Below are 11,533 nucleotides of genomic sequence, written 5' to 3' on the forward strand. Positions count from 1 at the left end.
CTGGGACTGTGAATTAGTAATTTGATCCATCTCTGGTTCCATTCAGTAAATATTCATGAGCTGGATCCAGTTTCCTCATTCAGCACACTGCATTATACAACTTGTTATACATTCTTAGGAACAATTACCTAAATATTTAATTTGCTAAAGTCATAAATATTCTTTCATGAATTTAGGAATTGTCCCATATTCATTCATTATTTTATGGAAATCTATACAATTTACAAGTAAAAACGAATCCATTTAACCAATAGTGGACTAGTTACAAACCAGGAACTGCAAAATAACTAAAATGGGTTTTAAAAGCTGCAAAGCTGCAAACTTTAAACACTGGAATTGGGAGCCCTTGGATCACAGCATACCTCTTGTTCATCAACCCCCAACTGTAATATTCTCCCTTTTAATACAATAATTTATATTGTAAAATGAAAATGTTTGTCTCAAAAGAAATTTAGTTGAATTTTGCAATTACTTCATCTTTTCAATCCTAGGTATCTGTGGGGTCAGTAAGGAATTGGCTCAGCTGTGCCGAGTTTTATGGTTGAGTCAGTTTACCGCCACTCAAATTCTACGATCACACAGAACTATATTTGGGCTCGTTCTAATACAGAGTTCACATCTATGGGACATAATCTAGAGAGATTTGTTGTAATCAAGATGAAAAGTGGTGAAACCACACAGGAAAATAGTGATGGATTTAGATTTAGATTTAGAGATACAGCGCGGAAACAGGCCCTTCGGCCCACCGAGTCCGCGCCGCCCAGCGATCCCCGCACATTAACACTATCCTACATACACTAGGGACAATTTTTAAAAAACATTTACCCAGTCAATTAACCTACATACCTGTACGTCTTTGGAGTGTGGGGGGAAACGGAAGATCTCGGAGAAAACCCACGCAGGTCACGGGGAGAACGTACAAACTCCGCACAGACGGCACCCGTAATCAGGATCGAACCTGAGTCCCCGGCACTGCACTCGCTGTAAGGCAGCGAATTTTAGTTTTTTAATTAAAAAATAAGATGTAGCAATTTAAGTGAGATCTTTTAATAATTTTTAACAATTATATTTTAAAATATCAAATTAGATCAAATAGACCCAATGTTATCTGTTAAGAAATGTGAGATTTTTATTTAAGGAATAGTCATGCCTGTTGTGTCTCCTTAATCCAGGCAGTAGATATTTCAACACAGTGAACAAGCGGATATTTAAATACAGAATTTATTGGATTCTACACTTGGAATAATGGAGCATAGTATCTCCATTCAAGTTGAAATCCAATACAAGTCCACATGTAACTAATCTTACTTTAATTATTTAGTTTTTAACTGTGATTGACATACTCACTCCATGTCGTGAAATTTAATGATCACTTGATAGAGTCCAACTAGTTCAATCATTATCTTTCCCCTAAAAGCTTCGATTCTACAGTTTAGTTTAGTTTAGTTTACAGATACAGTGTGGAAACAGGCCCTTTGGCCCACTGAGTCCGTGCCGACCAGCGATCCCCGCATATTAACATTATCCTATACACACCAGGGACAATTTTTACATTTACCAAGCCAATTTATCTACATACCAATATGCTGTATGACACTCTAAACTTCTATACATTGCTCCTCATTACTTTGAAGTTTTGAAGCTTCTACATCCCGCAGCTCCGCTCTTGCTCCCCCTCCCCCCATTCGAAACTCGTTCTCACCTTCCACCCCATCAGCCAGCGTATCCAACAAATCATCCGCCAACATTTCCGTCACCGACAACGGGTCCCCACCACTGGCCACATCTTCCCATCTCCTCCCCTTTCTGCGTTCTGCAGAGACCATTCCCTCCGTAACTCCCTGGTCCACTCGTCCCTTCCTACCCAAAGCACCCCATCCCCGGGCACTTTCCCCTGCAACCGCAGGAGATGCAACACCTGTCCCTTTACCTCACCCCTCAACTCCATCCAAGGACCCAAACAGTCTTTCCAGGTGAGACAGAGGTTCACCTGCACCTCCTCCAACCTCATCTATTGTATCCGCTGCTCTAGATGTCAACTTCTTTACATCGGCGAAACCAAACGCAGGCTCGGCGATCGTTTCGCTCAACACCTTCGCTCAGTCCGCCTTAACCAACCTGATCTCCCGGTGGCTGAGCACTTCAACTCCCTCTCCCACTCCCAGTCTCACCGTTATGTCATGGGCCTCCTCCAGTGCCATAGTGAGGCCCACCAGAAATTGGAGGAACAGCACCTCATATTTCGCTTGGGCAGCTTGCAGCCCAGCAGTATGAACATTGACTTCTCAAACTTTAGATAGTTCCTCTGTCCCTCTCTCCGCCCCCCCCTTCCCAGTTCTCCCTCTATCTTCCTGTCTCCATCTATATCCTTCCTTTGTCCCGCCCCCGACATCAGTCTGAAGAAGGGTCTCGACCCGAAACGTCACCCATTCCCTCTCTCCTAGATGCTGCATGACCTGCTGAGTTACTCCAGCATTTTGTGAATAAATACTTTCGATTTGTACCAGCATCTGCAGTTATTTTCTTACATTACTTTGAAGTTAGTCATTGTACCTTTCACATTTGTGAAATGCAGTTTACCTCTTGAAATAATTGACAAAAGTGGTGTATAATCCAGCAGTGATGTATAACAAGCAGCAAGATGTCAGTGCTGTAGTGGAAGTTCGGTCAGCTCCGACCTTGATGCATTGGCAATTTCAGACTTGTTCACACATGAGTCTAGATTACAGATGGCTCATGAGCTTCAGGGTCTCATGGTCCAACAATCTGTCCTCCAATGAATTACTAGGAATGTTGAGGTGCAACACTCTGGAGAGGTGGCAGAGTTTTGCAGAAAATTTAAAATACTGTACTCTTTCAGGAAGATTATTCATCTTTGCCGCACCGTAAGTGCCCTTATTATTTTTGGTATCCGTGGTGCAGCTTGAGAGCTGCCTTCTTGGCCCAAAGTGGGGAAATTATCATTGCAGTTACCAGAATTGCACTCTGATGAGTTCTTCGTGAACAGCCCCAGGAAATAATCCATCGTTCTGGGTCTTACCCTCCGTCCTCATGCCTCTGCCTTGCGGCCACTCTCTGTATCATGCTGACGTTATGCAGCATGTAACAGACTACCAACAATCTTGTTCGCTGACTTGCTGAATAGTCCTGCAGGGAGGTGCAAACAGCATCGCTGCTGCTCAACATACCAAATGCCTGCTCTACAACATGAGCAGCTAATATTTGGTGTGCTCCGATGCATCAAATGGAGCTGGAAGGGCATAGCCACTGCCAGCTGCCAGAATATCGCCACCATACGGTGTGGTTAGAAACATAGAAAATAGGTGCAGGAGGAGGCCATTCGTTCCTTCTAGCCAGCACCGCCATTCATTGTGATCATGGCTGATTATCCACAATCAGTAACCCGTGCCTGTCTTCTCCCCATATCCCTTGAATCCGCTAGCCCCTAGAGCTCCATCTACCTCTCTTTTAAATTCATCCAGTGAATTGGCCTCTACTGTGGCAGAGAATTCCACAAATTCACAACTCTCTGGGTGAAAAAGTTTTTTCTCATCTCAGTTTTAAATGTGTAAAGAAACCGAGGGTGCGTCTCAGGAAAATGTAAAGAAATATTATTACTTGAAATTGTTGAACCCAATACTCAGTGCTTCATTTAATCTCTCCTGCTTTTCACCCTTTTAGACCGCCCAGTTTTTTTCTTTCCTCCTTAAGGGCCTGTTCCACTTAGGCGACCGCCGGTGACTAGGCTGTCGCCGAATGTTTGCCGGGGTGTTGCGGGCATGATCGTGAAGAGTCTTCAATTAATTGCAGCGGAGCTCGGCGCATCGCGGAAAAATTGTCCAGATAGAAATTTCTCGGCGACAGCTGGCTTGTCGCCAGGTATCGTAGCTTATTGGGGGCGCTGTCGCAAGCTGTCCCCAGGTTTGCTAGGTTGTCGCAGATGCATTTAGAAGCACGTAATATTAAATTAAGAAAAGGCATTTGAAGATACCAGATAGTTTTGTTTAACCAATTTATTTACCGTCAGGCCATTTGACAGGTAGATTGGAGGCGATAGTTTGACGGTCAGGTAAGCGTGGGAATTTTGCGATGTTTCTGAAGACGGTGTAATCTCTTAGCCAGGTGCTAGTTTCACAAAAAAAGTAACTTGTATCGACCTGACTCGGCATTGTTGTGGTCATTGTCGTAGGGTAAAAGAAAATGTTGCCGATCTGCTACGACTTCGACAGTCGCCAGCAGTCGCCTTAAAAATCACGTAACTGGGACAGGCCCTTTAGACTTTCACCCTTATCTCCCTTGTTTATCTCGCATTCCAAGATGAACTCTAAAATTTCAATACTGAAGTTAGATGGCAATATAATACAGGGATCTGAATAGTCAGCAAAAGTTCAGAAGTGAATTGAATTCCATTTCTTTTTCCATTTTTCTCTCGTAATGTTTCTAATCTATTCACCACGTCTATTAATCACCTTCCCCAAACACTGCCTTCTTTTTGTGTCCAGGTATCTTTCCTTTAATGGTTACTGATTGATTGATAGATAATTTATGGTCACATACAATACACAAGTTATTGTCACACGTTACAATTTCTAGGCAATATGTTTGGTTTGCGAGACAAAACTATTACACGAAGCAAGGCAGTAGTACTAATTTACATTGTTCCCATTCCAACCAAAACTGGCTGTAAGTTGTAATGCAATTTGATATCTTTCTTTGTTAGATCATTATTTATTTGTTTGTTTACTTTTGAGAGGTCTGGGTATTGCTGGCAAGGCTAACATTTATTGTGTAGGAAGGAACTGCAGATGCTGGTTTACACCGAAGATAGACACAAAATGTTGGAGTAACTCAGCGGGACTGGCAGCATCTCTGGGTCGAAGCCATTCCTTCTCTCCAGAGCTGCTTCCTGTCCCTCTGAGTTACTCCAGCAATTTGAGTCGAACTAACATTTATCGTGCACATCTATTTACCCCCTTTTAATGAAGGTACTCCCACAGCACCATTGCAGAAGTGCTCCAAGGTTTAGATCCAGCAATGAGGAATAAATAATAGATGACATAGTGGCAGGCTAGGTTGATGTGCAACTGAGAGGTGAACCTGTAAGTTATTGTTATCATGTGCCTGAAGCCCTTGTCCTTCTTGGCAATAGGGATCACAGATTCGAAAGGAGCTGTTGGAATACCCTCACTAAGTAACTGCAGTGCACCTTACAGATGGTACGCACTGCAGTCACTGTGCAGGAAATAAATATTTAGGGTGGCGGAAAGAATACCCATCAGCAGGTAACTTTGTCCTGGATAGTGCCAAGCTTCCTGAGAGCTGATGGAGTTGCACTCATCCAGGCAGGTGGAGAGTATTCCATTAGACTTCAGATATGTGCCTTGCAGATGTCAGCATGCGAATTACTTACCCCAGGATACCCAAACTTCTGCGGCTGTAATATTTATGTGCCTGAAATAGTTGAATTTCCCATCAACGGCGACCCCAGGGGTTTGCTAGACTGCGTGTCTCTGCAATAGTAATGTCACCAAGTTTCAAGGGTAGGTAATTAGATTCTCTTTTATTGATCTCCCTAATGCCTGAGTGTTGTCTACATCTTGCTGTATGTAGGCTTGGGCTGCTTGCAAATGGGGTTGAATATTAGGCCAAAATGTAGAAACAAAGAACAGCAGATGCTGGCTTATACCATAGATATACACAAAGTGTTGGAGTAAACTCAATGGGTCAGGCAGCATCTCTGGAGAGAAAGGATGGGTGACTTTTCGGGTCAAGACCCTTCTTCAGACTGAAAGTAGGGTGTGGGGGTGGGGGGGGGGGGGGGAGAGGGGGTGGTTTGGGTGAAGAGCTGGAGGCGAAAAAAGACAGAGGTTCACTTACCTCCTCTAACCACATCTCCAGCATCCAGTGTTCCCGATCCGGGCTCCTGTACACCTGCGAAACCAAACGTAGACTCGGCAACGATTTCGCTGAACACTTATGTCCCGCCGACGACTACAGAATCTTCCAGTTTCCAACCATTTCAACTCCCCTTCCCATTCCCATACTGACCTTCTCTATTGTCAGAGTGAGGCCAAACACAAATTGGAGGAACAGCACCTCATATTTCACTTGGGTAACTTACACTCCAGCAGTGTGAACGTTGAATTCTCGAATTTTAAGTTACTTCTACTGACACTCCCCTCCCTCCCCCTTTGCCACATTCCTCCACCCTAGTCATTTAACCAGTTCCACAGTTCAATACATTGTATCCTTTTGAGATCACATCTTCCCGAAACAGAAATGGGCCTACCAGGGCACCACCCTGCTTGAGGACACCTGTTGTCAGCCCTGATTGGTCCTGATCTTTTCTCGCCTCCAGCTCTTCCACCCCCCCCCCCCCCCCCCCATCCCCTGCTTTCAGTCTGAAGAAGGGCCCCGACCCAAAACGTCACCCATCCTTTTTCTTCAGAGATGCTGCCTGGCCCAGTGAGTTACTCCAGCATGTTGTGTCCATTTTTGCATATTCGGCAATCAGCCAGCAAGCAATACTATCTTTGATTTTTGCAATGAAACAAAGGACATGGATGAAGCAATGGGAGATGATTGGAACTGGGCAACTTCCTTGAGGAATTCCTGTAGGAATGCAGGCTAATTGATGGGAGTCAGATCATCTGCAATTGATGTCTTTACCACCTTCTCTCAGCAGGGGAGAATTTATAGGGAAAGTGGGTGAACCGTGAATTGTCTTCAGTTGTCTTCAGTCTTCAGGGTCGTAGCTTGTCACGGGTGGACGTAGGTTGACTTCGGTTGTCGTAGGTGATGCAGTGGTAGAGTTGCTGCCTAAAGCCCCTGTCCCAGTTCGCCAATTGTTTAGGTGACTACAGGCGACTAGGCTGTCGCCACACGGATGGTCGTGAGTCATCTCCAAAGAGTCGTAGCATTTTTCTGGTCGCCGCTGAATTTTGGCGACTGTTGATTTGACGCCAATGAGCGTAGCTTGGCATCTCCTGACGTGGGCGCTGTCGTAGGTTATCGCCAGGTTGTCGCCTGGTGAAGTAGGTTGTCGTCAGGTTGTCACCAGGTGATTGATGTTGTCGCCGGTGCTGACTTCGGCAAATTCCAAGTGTGGACTTCATCTGATTACATCAGTGTAATGATACACATCAGTGTAATGTGTCCATAAATGATGTTAGGTTTTGTATGTTTTTGCTCTTGTATTCTGTTTAAAGTTTGAATTTTAAAGTTTGAAGTTTCTTGAAATTTATTACAATATTTTTGTATGTTCTTATCAACCTTTAAAAAAAATTTGTTTGAATATTAATAAAGGAAATTCTTGACATTTTGACGGAAAATTGATGTATGAAGTTATTGTATTTCAGAGTAGTTTCTTATGGCATCACTTTCAAATAGTCATGTTGCAGAATGATTGGAAACCCTACCATACACCCTCTTTTATAGGGAAAGTGGGTGAAACGTGAATTGTCTTCAGTTGTCTTCAGGGTCGTAGCTTGTCGTGGGTGGACGTAGGTTGTCGTAGGTTGTCACCTCTGTGGTGGTAGGTTGTCGTAGGTGCGGTCGTAGGTGGACGTTCTACTTGCGACGATTGGGTCGCCGGTTTTCGGTAGCTTGCCGTAGCTTGACGTCGACTAGGTGGTAGGTTGTTGTAGCTTGTCGTAGACATTGTCGTGGGGGGGTCCAGTCGATGGTTTTTCGGCGACCTGCTACGTCTATGACAGTCGCCTTAAAAAACGCCTAACTGGGACAGGGCCTTTACAGCTCTAGAGACCTGGGTTCGATCCTGACTAAAGGTGGTGTTAAATGGAGTATGTACGTTCTCCCTGTGACTACATGGGTTTACATCGGGTACTCCAGTTCCTCCCACACTCCAGAGCTGTACAGGTTTGTAGGTTAATTGGCTTTGGAAAATTGTAAATTGCCCCTAGTGTGTAGGATACTGAAAGTGGGATCGCTGGTCAGCATGGAATCGGTGGACTGAAGGGCCTGTTTCCACATTGTATCTCTAAACTAAATTAAACTAAACTAAGCAACCAATACCAGCATTTGAATTATTCAGTCTCTCTTGGCCTCCACCCTAATAATAGTCAGTCCCTTTGTTGCCTCTGCTTTGCAACGTAAACTGTGCATTTTTTTAAACCTTTGTAGTTATGATGCAAGGTTATCACCCTGAGACGCTGCATTTCTCTCTATGTAGATAAAGCTATCCTGCTGAATATTTCCAGCATTTTCTGGTTTTCATTTGAATTTCAAGAACCCACTGTCTTTTGTTTGTCAGACCCATGAAAATCAATGGCACAGAGCCAGCAATGATCAAGAATCCCCAATTGCTTGCAGGATTATGTAACAGAGTATAACATTTAATCGACCGGCCACTTCCAGATCAGTTGCAGAGCTGCAATAGTTGTGTCACGGTTATTAATCCTCCCAATGCAAACTGATCAGGCGCCAAGGACATGGAGCTAGACACAAAGTGCTGGAGTAACTCAGTGGGTCAGGCAGCATCTCTGGAGAGAAGGAATGGGTGACGTTTTTAATGATTGTAGTGAAATGGCCAAAGTTTGTGGGAAATTGCTGTATAAAAGTAAAATAGTATCAATCCTAACATTTTTTTAATTTCAAAGCTTTCATCGGGGTTCAGATATTTATTTATTGTATTTTCAAAACTCCAAATTTAGATATTTTATAAAATTGCAAATTTTGATCACATGGTGTTTGCAGGAGTACAATGTAACACGAGAAGTGAGAATTTATGATAGCAGACCTGGCAAGTGCTATCATGGCTGTTTAGTTTTGTTTTTAAATATTGCATGGAAACAGGGCCTTTGGACCACCGACTCCATGTTGACCATTAATCTCCCATTCAACTAGCTCTATGTGATCTCACTTTGTCATCTACTCTTCACACTTAGAGGGGAATTTAATGGAGGCCAATTAATGTACACACCCACGTCTTTTCGATGAGGAGGAAACCGGAGCACCCGGAGGAAACCCATGCAGTCACAGGGAGAATGTGTAAACTCAACACAAACTGGAAACCAGGGGGTGAGAATCGAACACGGGTCTCTGTGCTGTGAGGCAGCAGCTCTACCAACTGCACCTCTGTGCCACTCTGCCAAACTACTTTGGGATTTTTGCGGATGCTTATCTCAATGCAAAGATCATAAAGTTGTCGGTGACTCTGGCTCCATCCATTGGCTGCACGGTTTGCAAATTTCACTACTGTGATCAAGGGAAATAGATTGAACAAGAGTAAATTTCACATATTTACTAGGCGACGTTATGTTGGGATCTTTATTCAGGCTGAAGTAGGGTCCCAACTCGAAATGACACCTATCTCCCTCCACAGGTGCTGCTTGATGCACTGAGTTCTTCCAGTCGTTAGTGTTTTGCTGAAGAACTTCCAAAAATTCTGTTAGTTCAATTACTTCTGATGGATGAGGTTCTCCTGATAACTCAGAAGAAAGTTGTTCAATCGAAGCCATCAAGATTTCCAGTTTATCCCCAGATTTATCTCCAACCTTGAATTAGACATATCTATCAAGCACTGTGTTTAAAAACCTGTTGTGCTGCTGCATGTAGGAATTTAGTCTGAAGAAGGGTCTCGACCCGAAACGTCGCCCATTCCTTCTCGCCCGAGCTGCTGCCTGACCCGCTGAGTTACTCCAGCATTTTGTGTCTACCTTCAATTTAAATCAGCATCTGCAGGTTTTTTTTCCTATTGAAGGAATTTAATTGTTCCATTTCAGTTCACATGACAATTAAACAACCTTGACTCTTAAATTAGGCATGCTAAAATTAGCCACAAAAAACTGGAGTAACTCAGCGGGTCAGGCAGCGTCTCTGGAGAAAACGAGTAGATGACGTCACCTTTCCTCCAGAGATGCTGCCTGTCCCGCTGAGTTACTCCAGCTTTTTGTGTCCATCTTCGGTTTAAACCAGCATCTGCAGTGCCTTCCTACACATGCTAAAATTAACTACAGGTGTTTGATACTAAGGAAGAAAAGCTCACAAGCATGTTCCAGCATTTGCTTGTTATTACATGACTATTATCCTGGCAATAGCAAGAGAAAAGAATTAATTGTGAATGTTGACTGTACCATGGATTTAACATTTCATATTTCAAATTGGGAAAATAGCTGTACCTCGTGGAATTAATGAGAAACAAAATTCACCACCATTCTAAAAATAACGTTGAAAATAAAGAGCCTTGTGGATAAATTATTTCATTTTAAATATCTCTTCTGAATGTATGCCTTCCATCCAAAACAAGTTTTAAAACAGCATTTGATTCTGTGCATAAATTATTCAACAATAACGTGGTGCAGGAAACCATCATTCTATTTGTTCAGCTTTACTGTTAATCTACAATGAACTAATTGAAAGAGTTAATGGCTATTAACTTTGCATGATGGGATGCTTGGCCATTGTCTGCAAACCTGCTTGTATGCTTTTGGGGCTTCTATATTGTTGAAAGTGGAGGGATGTTAATTGCTCATAAGGATGTGTCTGGTAGCTGAAACTTGCAATCCTTGGAAACCACAGAAATAATAAAATGGTAGAATAAATGAACAGGATGAGCCTGAACCTTGGGTCCTGAATAGCTGATGTTTGCAAAATTGCACCAGGCACGATGTAACAATGTGATTCCTAAAGCCTGTAGAGCCTTCCTGTAATGCCTGGGAAGGATGTCTGGGAAAGACGATGGACAATGCTCTCGCTAAGATTAGGATGTGGTTAACTGTTGACTACTTGTGGGAGTGTGTAATCAGGACATTCTGTGGTATGATAAGGATCCTTACCTTCGACTAATGACTTATTGTGTGGAATATTTTATGACTGTAGGGTGACAAGTATATTGTGTTCCAATACAATGTGATTGATTTGAAGGAAATGTTGTGTTAAACATTCTTGCTGCAAATTCTGTATAAAAATGCTGCGAAAATGCTGTATCTTTGAGTGGAAGCAAGGGGAGTGCTGAGTATGGTCACACACCCTTAGCACTGGTCCCCCCACTCCCATCTGACGATAATTAAAGCTTTGCTTGGTTTACCTTTAACTGTTTGTGTTGTTGTCTGTTTTAAGAACCGAAATTAATTCACATAAATCCTGTTTAATTTATCTAGCTACAGTTACCCACGCTACAAAACTCCAAACTCAGTTTGAAAACGAAAAAGATTAAAAGCAGTATTTATAAGTGGTATAAAAGTAGTATTTATAAGTAGTACTAGACCAAGTGGACCCGTTGGGCCCAAACCTCTTCTGCATTGGTGCAGCATCCTCTCCTACCCCCCTCCCTCCCTCCCTCCCTCCCTCCCTAGGAGATAGATTTGAACTTTAAAATGTGAATAACTTAAAAAATATAACACCGATTTCAATAAAACTACTTGCTTTACTATTAAAGCGATGACGGTGAGTAACGTGGGCCTAAAATTGTCAAGCTATCGTGTACCGTTTTGGCTGTAGTTCGATCACAAATAAACAAACAAACTAGTTTTAGTATATAGATGAAAGTAGTATTTATAAGTGTGACTGTTAC

Source organism: Rhinoraja longicauda, chromosome 11 (genome assembly GCF_053455715.1).
Source record: "Rhinoraja longicauda isolate Sanriku21f chromosome 11, sRhiLon1.1, whole genome shotgun sequence".
NCBI classification, from domain to species: Eukaryota; Metazoa; Chordata; class Chondrichthyes; order Rajiformes; family Arhynchobatidae; genus Rhinoraja; species Rhinoraja longicauda.